At 36.4% G+C, this 12,324-nt stretch overlaps 1 protein-coding gene across 4 annotated transcripts in view; it reads right to left on the reverse strand.

Moving 5' to 3' along the window:
* The window catches only part of Atg4a (Autophagy-related 4a), a 456,226-nt gene that overhangs the window by 347,181 nt on the left and 96,721 nt on the right, over nt 1-12,324 (reverse strand). The gene's annotated exons all lie outside the window — the stretch shown is intronic.

The raw sequence follows: 12,324 nt of genomic DNA on the forward strand, positions 1-12,324 counted from the left end.
CCGCATATAAAAAAAAATACGTGTCGATTACGAGGGCGGTCCGATAAGTACTTAGCCTCACCGCCCGATGGCGCCACTATCGCAAGAGAAATTTATTATCATGTAGTACATTCTCGTAGACGGCTACTGTCGAAATTTCAGCCGAATCGGACTCGTAGTTTTGTTTTGACCGCGTGTGGAAGCGGACGTGTCCGCGGATTTTAGAAAAATGGAAGAAGAGTAATATCGGTCGGTGATTCGATTCTTGTTTTTGGAAGGGAAATCGCGCAGCGAACTCAAAGAGCGCTTGGATGCTGTGTACGGTGACTCTTCTCCTTCGATGGCGACCGTCAAAAATTGCTTTAACGAGTTTCAACGTGGTCGCACGTCGGTTTTTGATGAGCCACGCCCAGGTGCCCCGAACGGCTACCAAGGAGGATAACATGACAAAAATCCACGATCTCGTATTGGCAGATCGCCGATTGAAGGTGCGCGAGATAGCTGAGACAGTAAGAATCTCAAAAGACCGCGTGGGTCATATCCTGCATGAAATTTTGGGCATGAGAAAGCTATCGGCGCGATGGGTGCCGCGTTTGCTCACTGCGGACAACAAGCGCAACCGTGAGACCACTTCAGAGCAGTGTTTGACGCTGTTTAAGCGCAATCCGAAGGAGTTTCTGCGTCGTTTCGTAACCGTTGACGAAACATGGATCCACTGGTACACACCAGAGACCAAGGAACAGTCGAAACAGTGGACTTCACCTGGCGAACGTGCTCCGAAGAAGGCGAAGACTGTCCTATCGGCCGGAAAGGTGATGGCCACCGTTTTCTGGGATTCACAAGATGTGATCTACATCGACTACCTGGAGAAGGGCAAAACGGTCACAGGGCTGTACTATGCCGAATTATTGGACCGATTCGACGCCGAATTGCAGAAAAAACGGCCCCATTTGGCGAAGAAAGAAGTGCTCTTCCACCATGACAACGCACCGGCTCACACCTCCGCCCTCGCCACGGTCAAATTGGTCGAATTGGGCTACGAACTGCTGCCCCATCTACCATATTCTCTAGATTTGGCCCCGTGCGACTTCTTTTTGTTTCCAAACTTGAAAAAGTCACTCGCCGGGCAGAAATTTGAGTCGAATGAGGAGGTCATCGCCGTCACGGAGGCCTACTTTGCAGACCTCGAGAAAACGTATTTTTCAGACGGGTTAAAGAAGTTGGAGCATCGCTGGGTCAAGTGTATCGAGCTAAAAGGAGACTATATTGAGAAATAATTCGCCACTTTTTCAAAATTTTCGTTTTTCTTTTGTAGGCTAAGTACTTATCGGACCACCCTCGTACTTTCCATAGCTCTATAAGTGAGTAAAGTTTCATCAAAATCGGTGAGTGATAGTTAGGTACCTTTACTTGTAAGTAAGATGAAAAGGGGTTTCACCATAACTTTACAATTTTGTTGTCAGAATCGTTATTTCTTTTCTGTAAATCAAACGTTGTTTTTCTTTTGGTAATTTTGTATTTCTTTAGTTAACGCCATAATTATTCCTATTATAATATATTGTTCATTTTTGTTACTTTTTTTTAAATATATAAATAATTTTAATAATTGAATAGATAATCACATTCGAATATATACACAATAATATATATTAATATATATATTTTTTTATAGTAATTTTATCATACTTATTACTTTAGTATTAAGACTTAACTTTAGTAGTAAGATGGATTGTAGAATTTGTTCAAAGAAGATTTCCAGTGATATTTCATTACATTTGAAACATGTAAAACAGAATCATCCGTTTGAAATGACATATAAATGTACTTATTACAAATGTTATCGGAAATTTCCTTCTTTTTCTTCACTACAAAAGCACTCATATTTATGCTCATTCCAAAACCATCAAGTACAAGATCCAACCACATTGCAAGATGACTCATCATTACAGACATGTGTAATATTTAAAAACTCGGAAAACATTTCAGACTCTAACTTATATAACAGTAGAAGCAATTATTTAGTTGAAAGAGATATTGGATGCAATAATATTCAAAATTGTATATTAAAATTTGTTGCTCAGTTATATAATAAACCTAATATTTCCCGATCAGCAATTCAAAAGATTATAGAACAATTTCAAGATACATTACAAAACGTTTTGGATTACTTTATTCAAAACTTGAAAACACAATTACCTTCAGAATTACATATTAATCTTAATAATTATTTCAATGTACCCATGTTAAAAGAAATTAGTAGCGAATATAGGTTTGAATATCTACGGAAATGTAACTATTTTATCTCGCCATAATCATTTCTCATACGAGAATTGCTTGATAATAAAAAAAAGTACAGAAAACAATTCTTGCTACTAGAAAATATGAAGGACAAATTGTACTTATGTGCAAAATTTTAAAAGTTTTTTAGAATTACCTGATTTTAAAAAATTACTATCAGTTTTTGAAACTGATACTTCTGCAATATACATTAATAAAACATATACGAGTGTTTGCGATGATACTATTTGGTCAAATATCCGAGAACACTATGTAAATAAAACAGTTATACCATTGTTTTTATATTATGACGATTTCGAAACATGTAATCCTTTAGGATCTGCAGCAGCGATCTATAAAGTAGTGGCGTTATATGACTCGATTGCAACTTTACCTTCTAGATATGCTTCGTTATTAGAGAATATTTTTTTTAGTACAATTGATACATTCAGAAGACCGAACATATTTTGGGAACGATAAATCCCAGGTAGCAGACTGACGTCAAATGACGTACTAATGACGTCTTAATGATGTTAGCTAACGTCATTAAGACGTCATTAGTACGTCATTTGACGTCAGTCTGCTACCAGGGGTGTTTTCGAAACGTGATAGAAGAATTAAAATATTTAAGTATTGGGGACTTGAATAAGTTCTCGCTGTTTCCTGATGGAGATGGTGTTATCTTAGCCTTTTTGCATCGGGCAATATTACAACAACTTCATCGTGAAGCTCCACCATTAGGCTCGAAGTGATAGTATATGTTATTTTGTCGAAACGTAAATAACAGTGTTAAACATGTTGAATTTCGTGCCAAAGAAAGAGTGCGGGGAATTTTACTGCATTACTTTTTTCAAAAAAAAAATCTGCAGCTGAAGCACATAGAATTCTTGTGAAGACTTATGGCGACCATGCTCTGTCAGAAACAACATGCAGAGATTGGTTTAGACGCTTTAAAAATAATGATTTTGATGTTGAAAATAAAGAACGCTCTGGCGCACCGAAAAAGTTTGAAGACGAAGAATTGGAAGCATTACTCGATGAAGACCCATGTCAGACGCAAAATGAACTTGCAGAATCACTAGGAGTTGAGCACACAACTGTTGCCAAACGTTTAAAAGCATTAGGAATGATTCAAAAGCAAGGAAATTGGGTACCGTACGAATTGAAACCGAGAGATATCGAACGGCGTTTTTTCACGTGTGAACAGTTGCTCCAACGGCAGAAAAGGAAAGGTTTTTTTGCATCATATCGTGACTGGCGATGAAAAGTGGATACACTACGATAACCCGAAGCATAGAAAATCGTGGGGTAAGCCTAGCCATGCATCAACATCGACGGCAAAGCCGAATATCCAAGCTCATGCTCTATATTTGGTGAAATCAGCTGGGCGTAGTATATTATGAGCTCCTCAAACCCAACGAAACCATCACGGGAGATCGCTATTGACTATAATTGATGCGTTTGAGCCGAGCATTGGAGGAAAAACGGCCGCAATACGAGGAAAGACACAACAAAGCAATTTTGCAGCATGACAACGCTCGGCCACATGTTGCAAAACTGGTCAAAACCTACTTGGAAACGCTCAAATGGGAAGTCCTACCCCACCCGCCGTATTCATCAGATATTGCTCCTTCCGATTACCACTTGTTCCGATCGATGATTCATGGCTGAGCAGCATTTCCATTCTTATGAAGATGCCAAAAAATGGGTCGATTCGTGAATAACCTCAAAAGATGAGTCGTACTTTCGACATGGTATTCGTATGCTGCCAGAAAGATGGGAGAAAGTAGTGGCTAGCGATGGACAATACTTTCAATGACATGTTCTTTACTAATTTTTTTAAACAAAGCATTCATTTTCACGAAAAAACAGCGAGAACTTATTCAAGTCCCCAATAATACAGGGAATTCCTAATGAAAATGGTTGAGAACATAATATCTACTTCATCTTAATAGTACTTTTAGATGATAATTTAGCGCTTAATGGCCTTTTAGGTTTCCATCAGAGTTTTTCAACAGATTTCTTTTATGGAATTTGTCGTGCTAATAAATTGACTACGCGTACAAACTTTTGAAAATAAAAAGTTATTACGTACTTTCCAAAATTATTCCGAAGACGTTTCAGAATTGGTATACGGCGTAAAAGAAGAATGTATATTTAATGAAGTCCCTCATTTTGATTGTTCGATAAATATAACTTACAATATTATGCATGATCTTTTCGAAGAGGTTTGCAGATATGATCTCGCGAAAATAATCCAACATTCCTTAACACAAAAATTTTTCTCAATTGGTAAACTAAATGAAAGAATTAAATATTTCAACCATCAGTATTGACAGAGAAAATAAAATGCCGTTAATAAAAATTATTCATTTACAAAGAGGGTATTTAATAATGACAGCAGCAGAAATGTTAGCACTGATCTCTTATTTTATTTTTATTATGGGAGATTTAGTTCCTTATAACGATGAAGTTTGGGATTTTTATTTGACGATTTGCGAGACCATTATCGTTACAGATAGAATTATATCAGATACTCAAATTAATTTGCTAAGATGTTTAATAATTTCCCACCATGAAACGTATATATGATTGTTCAATGATTATTTAAAACCAAAATATCATTTTATGATACATTATCCGAATATTATTCGAAGAATGGGGTCACTCAAGAATTTATCTTCCATTCGATATGAGGGATTTCATAAACTTTCAAAAACATACGCGTCTATCGTAAGTTCAAGGAAAAATATAACATTAACACTCGCAATGAAATTACAATTGCACTGTTGCTATAGATTTTTAAGTAAAGCAGGATTAGAAGATAAAATCGAAGTAGGTCCAGAAATAATTTTGTTTCAAATGATTCAGATGTGGATTTATTAGCATTGATTCGTAGAGAAATATTGTCCAAGGCAACAAGTCTTCTTCAATTTAGTTTTCCAAGTTTATCCGACATGACCCCGTGCAGGGTTGTTAGTCACCCTTCGGGCGCCTCCCCTGGTGGCGCATTGGAGAATGCTCACCGACTTGCCGAAGGTACCGGAGAAATAAAACACCCGGGGTGAACTAAAACTAGCAAAAAAGGAACGATGGACAATGGAAAAAACTACGGATACTACCTCAGGTGGCAGACCAGGAAATCTGGTAAATCCATCCTCTGCGGAGGCAGGCCCCACGGATTCTGGAGGGGGGAGGGGGGCAACCATTGTTTGCCAATGATCCCTTTAGAAGGAGCCTCTTAATAGCAAGATCATCGTCAAAAGACAATAATACACAAGAATCACAACATCTTAATAAGCAGGAAGTAAAACTGAGCTGTCAGAAAGCACAAATATACCAATGCTTTAATAGACAGCGGTCCTCCTCTTTCAGCGGACCTGGCCCATCGAGACAAGAAGGGACTAGAGGACAAGGTATTGCAAATAATACAAAAATAAATACAAACAAAGAAAGTCAAAACAAACCTATGGAATAATGGACTGTAGCAACAGGGAAAAAAAGACAGCGCAATAATCCTGACGCATCTATGAAAACTTCAAAACAAACAAAAATTAATAGCTACTGGCTAAGTACCAACGTCTAATAGATATGACGCATTAAATGATAACATCCAGTTACAAACTAGTTTGGAATTTAAGATGAAAGAAACTAAGCCCCCACCAATATTTATAGACAGAGTCAGTAACATGCGACCTTTGATCGAACTATTAAATGAACATGCCGAAGGGTATTATGAAGCTAAAGTACTTCGTAACGACTAGGTTAAAATCTTACTAAAATCATCAGATAAGTACTCTAAAATAATCAAACAATTAGAATTAAAAAACACAGAATTTTATACATACAAAACAGGAAAGAAGTTTTAAAGTCGTTTTAAAAAACATACACCCAACTACCGACACTGAGGAAATTAAGGAAGCATTAGAAGAGCTCGGACATACCACCACCAACATATGGAATATAAAACAAAGGATAACAAAAAAACCCCTACCTATGTTTATTGTTGAGTTACAACCAAATCTCAACAATAAACTTATATATGAAATTAAAAGTTTAATGCATTGCCAAGTCAAAATTGAACCACTACAACCGAAGCGTGAAATACTCCAATGTGTAAATTGTCAGCAATATGGACACACGAAGGCGTATTGCCACAGAAAGCCAAAATACATTAAATGTGCTGGAAACCACAATTCGAATGATTGTTCTAGAAAAAGGAAATCTGATGATGTGAAATGTACATTATGTGAAAGAAACCACCCAGTTAATTACAAAGGTTGTGCTGTATACAGAAATCTACAAAAAACAATGTATCCTCCGCTAAGAAAGAAACAACAGTTGGCATGATCCAAAACGAGTTTGGATATACTTATACAAATGGGCCGGACTACGACCAATTCGATAACAAGCTACGAGCACTCAGTAAACAAACGTGAATGATTTGAAAATCACCCTTCTTATGCAAAAACTGTTCAACTCACAAATAACTCGAATAACATGGGAATCTTGGCGGATATACTCAAACAAATAATGCATCAAATAACAACACTGACAAATCTCCTATCTACCTTAACGACCAAAATGTCGCAAAATTCGATGCCCTAAAAATAGTTCTTTGGAACGCAAACAGGCTGACACAACATACTCTTGAAGTCAAAGCATTCATGGAAATACAAGATGTAGATATACTTTTAATTTCAGAAACGCACTTTACAAAGAAGAGCTACTTTAAACTACCGAAATATAGATTTTACCAAGCAATGCATCCTGATGGTACTGCACACGGTGGATCTGCAATCCTAATAAAAGATAATATTAAGCATTATGAAGAGAAACCTTATTGTACGGACAAAATCCAAGCTACTAAAATAGTAATTGAAGACTGGAAGGAGCCCCTCATGTTAACAGCTATATATAATCCATCAAAGCATAGCATTAAAAAAGAAGAATACGAAGCTTTCTTTAACTCACTGGAACATAGATTCTTAGCGGGTGGCGATTATAATGCCAAGCATACCCACTAGGATTCGCGCATTACTAACCCTAAAGGATGGCAGCTCTTATTTGCTGCTCAAACGTTGAATCTTAACGAAGTATCATCTGGCAAGCCAACATATTGGCCCACGGACAGCAGAAGAGTACCAGATTTAATGGACTTCTGCGTGATTAAGGGAATACCAGTCATCAACCTGAGATGTGAATCTAGTACGGAATTGTCCTCGGATCATACTCCGGTCTTGATCACACTAAGCAGGGAAATTATGCAAACAACAAAACCTTGCAGACTACATAACTGCAAAACTGATTGGTCCAACTTTAAGCAGCAAGCCTCCTCTCTCAACAATAAAATTCCGTTAAAAACAGATAGAGATATCATGGATGCAGTAGAGCATTTCAATAACTGCATCCAGCAATCTGCATGGCAATCCACCCCAACACGCATCAATAAAATCCCACCACAATGCTCTCTAAAAATAAGAGACAAATTAGCTGAAAAACGCCGAGCTAGAAAAAAATGGCAACAAACTAGATATCCTGAAGACAAGACGAGGCTCAACATGATTACAGCCCAGCTCAAACAGTTACTAAGCAACGACAAAAACCTGAACGTCCAAGCCTATTTAGCAAACTTAAGCACAACAGCCGACACAGACTATTCCCTCTGGAAAACGACAAGGAAGCTCAAAAGATCAATAACCTATCAGCCACCTATACGAAAAGAAGATAGTACATGGGCTAAAAGCGACGATGAAAAAGCTGACACATTTGCCAAATATTTAAGCGGAGTTTTTGAATCCAATCCGAATAAGATACCATGGAAAAAGTAAATGAGTACTTAAATTAAACCCATCAACTTGACCCACCTGTAGACAAATTCACCAAGAAAGAAGTACACACTACAATTAAGAATTTAAAGTTGCATAAAGCACCTGGATATGACTTGATCACTGCCAAAGTGATGGAGGAACTATCAGAGGAGGGCATCACCTTTCTCACCCAACTTTATAATGCAATCTTATGGAGAGGATTTGTTCCACCGCAGTAGAAAGTAGCACAAATGACCATGATACTTAAACCAGGAAAGAGCGCCGAAGATGTAAAACCGACCTATAAGTCTACTACCAATCCCCTCTAAAGTAATAGAAGTACTGATCATAAAAAAGCTAAAACCCATCATTGATACAAAACAGTTGATTCCAAACCATCAATTCGAGTTTAGACAAAAACACGGAACGGTGGAACAGGTACATAGGCTCGTTAAAAGAATAAATACCACGTTCGAACAAAAAAATACTGCTCTGCAGCATTTCTGGACGTATCTCAGGCCTTCGATCGAGTATGGCATGAGGGTCTATTATACAAAATTAAGAAAATGCTTCCAATAAACTTTTACACCTTCTTAAAATTCTACCTTAACAACCATCACTTTATAGTCAAATAAGGAGAAGACATGACCAACCTTCATAAAATTCAGGCTGGGGTACCCCAGGGAAATATCTTGGGACCAATATTGTACTTATTGTACACTTCAGATCTTCCTATGACAAAGGATACGAAAATTGATACATTTGCTGATGACACTGCAGTCGTAGCAGTGGACGAGAATCCTGTGAGGGCATTTATCAAGCTGCAAAATAGTTTAAACAACATCTCGCAATGGCTGAAAGACTGGCGTATAAAGGTCAATGAAGCCAAATCCGTACAAGTTACTTTCACAACTAAAAGAGAAACATGTCCACCTGTCACTCTAAATGGGGTACAAATTCCTCAAACTGATGAAGCCAAATATCTTGGCCTTTATTTAGATAGATGACTTAACTGGAAAAAACACATCCACACTAAGTGGAAGGCGCTGGGCCTGCAGTTCAGAAAGCTCTATTGGTTAATGAATCGAAAATCTCAACTCTCCATGAAAAATTGCTATTATACAAGTGCATACTCAAACCCATTTGAACCTAAGGAGTACAACTGTGGGGCATTACTGCAAACTCCAACATTGAGATCCTTCAACGATTTCAGTCAAAAATAATGCGTATTATTGTAGACTCCCCATGGAATATAACCAATGAAAGGCTGCATCGTGAACTAAACATGCCTACTATAAAAGCTGAAATTAGAACTATGACTGAAAGGTACAACGAACGGATACTAAGCCATCCAAATCAATTGGCAATTAATTTAATGAAACCAAAGAGGACCTTCTTCAGACTAAAGAGAAAAACTCCACAAGATCTAATCGCATCATAAATGCGATAAAATAATATGGGAGAGTCACTGGGCTCTCTCCATGCAAGACCCCTACCTGCATATAGATTGCTGAATGTCGAAACGGGACAGATTGCAATGATATAGTTACCACAAAAAAAAAACACATGACAATTCCTTGATGGAAATTTCATGGATTCAGTATAATAATGTTATGTTCAAACCTAAGTATGTAATAATTACGAATAACGACGAAAATTATTTAGCATTTGGTATAGTAAGACGTATAATTTTGAAGACTAGAGAAATTTATTTTGTTTATCAAAAATGTGTAACTCTAGGTTTAGATGCTCATTTCAAAGTTTATGAAATCAAACTGCCCCATGAAAACAATTCGTTTGGAATTTATATAATTAATATCTTAGAAGAATATGATGTAAAAACATACAATTTCCATGTTTCAGGCGAAGGTCGTTATTTTATTTCAATTTTCGACGTTTAATTTTGTTACAGTAGAGACAACTTAGGTATTAGTATTATATTACAATAATATATTGATTATGTATTTTCAAATAAAACTTGTTTACTGAACCCGAGTATTGTAATAAAAGATAAATTGAAAAATACTGAATTAAATTAGTCCAAGCGGATCATGTTGGTCATGTATTTTGTTATATTTTTTGTGAAAATAACAGTAACGAAAAGTCGCTAAATGTTCTTTTTAGAATATGAAAAATGTACCTATATTCTAAAAGAAACATTTTTCTATTTCTTTTTACTCCTTCTTTCACAACAAATACCACATAATAAAAAGCGTGATTAATATAATCCTTGAGCCAACTTAATCCGGGGAATCCTTTATTTTAGTTAATACTAAATTTCTTGTTTCTTTAACCATAAATATACTTCTACATATTAAATATTTAATAATAATTACCAAACAGTTTACTCCTCTTTTTCCAATATTTTGTTATACTTACCAAACTGTTTACTTATCAGAGTCAAATATTTCATAACAGTTACTAAATTAATCATTTTATTTACTTAAATATACAGTTATGATTATTATTATTAAACATTTGTAACTATTTACAAGCTACTTATTATCCTCAATTATTTTCTTGGTAATAATTACAAAATCTCTCGTTTTCTACAACTAAGATTTAATAATACTTACAAAGCTTTATCTGCATGACCTGAATTTGAAGTTTAAATAACTAAATTTTGGTTATTTGTATTATATATTTAGTTTATATAATCAAATTATTTCGTAACTTTTGCCAGACATTTGGCCCGCCATATTTCCCTAAATTATTTAGTAGCAGATACCAAATTTTGTTACTTTTTACCAAATCCTTCTTCCAGTGCATAATTATCTGAATACAATATTTTTTCAACGATGGATAGGCAGAAGAGAATCTGTAGAATGGCCTTCTCGATCGCCAGATTTGTCACCTCTTGATTACTTTCTGTGGGGCTATTTAAAAGACAGAGTTTATAAAACGAATCCACAAAACCTGGATGATTTATGAAATCGAATTTTTGATGAAGCTGCTATTATTCCTATTGATTAACACATTACTCAATAAGTTCGTAGGATGACTAATAAAACAACAACTTTTAGGCAAAATTTGACTTTATTCATTTACATAGTCTCCTTCAAGAGTGATACATTGATTCCAACATTTCTCTAACATTTCGATGCCTTTTTTGTAGAACGATTTATCTTTAGCCTCAAAATAGGCTTCAGTTTCGGCAATCACTTCTTCATTGGAGCCAAATCTCTTTCCCTGGAACATTCTTTTTAGGCCTGCAAACAGGTAATAGTCGCTGAGAGCCAGATCCGGAGAATACGGTGGATGGGGAAGCAATTGAAAGTGCAATTCGTGCAATTTTGCCATTGTTGCGAGAGACTTGTGACACGGTGCATTATCCTGGTGAAAGAGCACTTTTTTCTTCTTCATTTGGCGTCGTTTTTCGCAATTTCTTCCTTCAAGCGCACCAATAACGCCATATAATATTCGCTATTGATGGTTCTTCTTTTCTCAAGGTAATTAATGAATAAAATACCTTGTGCATCCTAAAATACGGAGGCCAAAACCTTACCAGACATTTGCGTTTTTGGTCGCTTTAGGCAGGTTTCGCCTGTTGCTGTCCACTCAGCTGACTGCCGATTTGACTCTGGAGTGCAATGATGGATCCATGTTTCATCCATTGTCACATACCGCATCAAAAATCCTTTTTATTACGCTGAAATAGCTCCAAACACGCTGAATCGTCGACGCGTTGCTGTTTTTGATTGACTGTGAACAAACGCGGTACCCACTTCGAACAGAGCTTCCTTATGGACATACAAAATGGTGAATACACTGCCTTCTGATATCTTTAAGGTATCAGCTATCTCACGTAACTTCAATTTACGATCGACCAAAACTATTTTGTGGACTTTTTTTATGTTTTCTGGAATAACTGCCGAATTTGGGCGACCAGAGCGTTCAGCGTCATCGGTATTTGTACGGCCGCCTTTAAAATCAGCAAACCACTTCTCTACCATTTATCTCGATGAAACAGAGTCCGAATAACACTTGTCAAGCCATTGCTTTGCTTAAACGATATTTTTTCCCATTAAAAATCAATGCTTTATTAACACATGAAACTCAGATTTTTCCATTGTTTTCAAAATTAAAACAGTAGCGTCACTAAAACCACTGTAACTTGTGAACTAAACGTCCGATTGTCATGAAATTTTGACACGTATCATTTGAAGGTTAGTGCTTCCTAAAAATCATATGGATTTGTCAATAGTAGCGCCATCTATATGTCATCCTACGAACTTATTGAGTGACATTCAATAAATGT

The sequence above is a fragment of the Harpegnathos saltator genome, unplaced genomic scaffold (genome assembly GCF_003227715.2).
Source record: "Harpegnathos saltator strain DR-91 unplaced genomic scaffold, Hsal_v8.6 scaffold765, whole genome shotgun sequence".
NCBI lineage: Eukaryota > Metazoa > Arthropoda > Insecta > Hymenoptera > Formicidae > Harpegnathos > Harpegnathos saltator.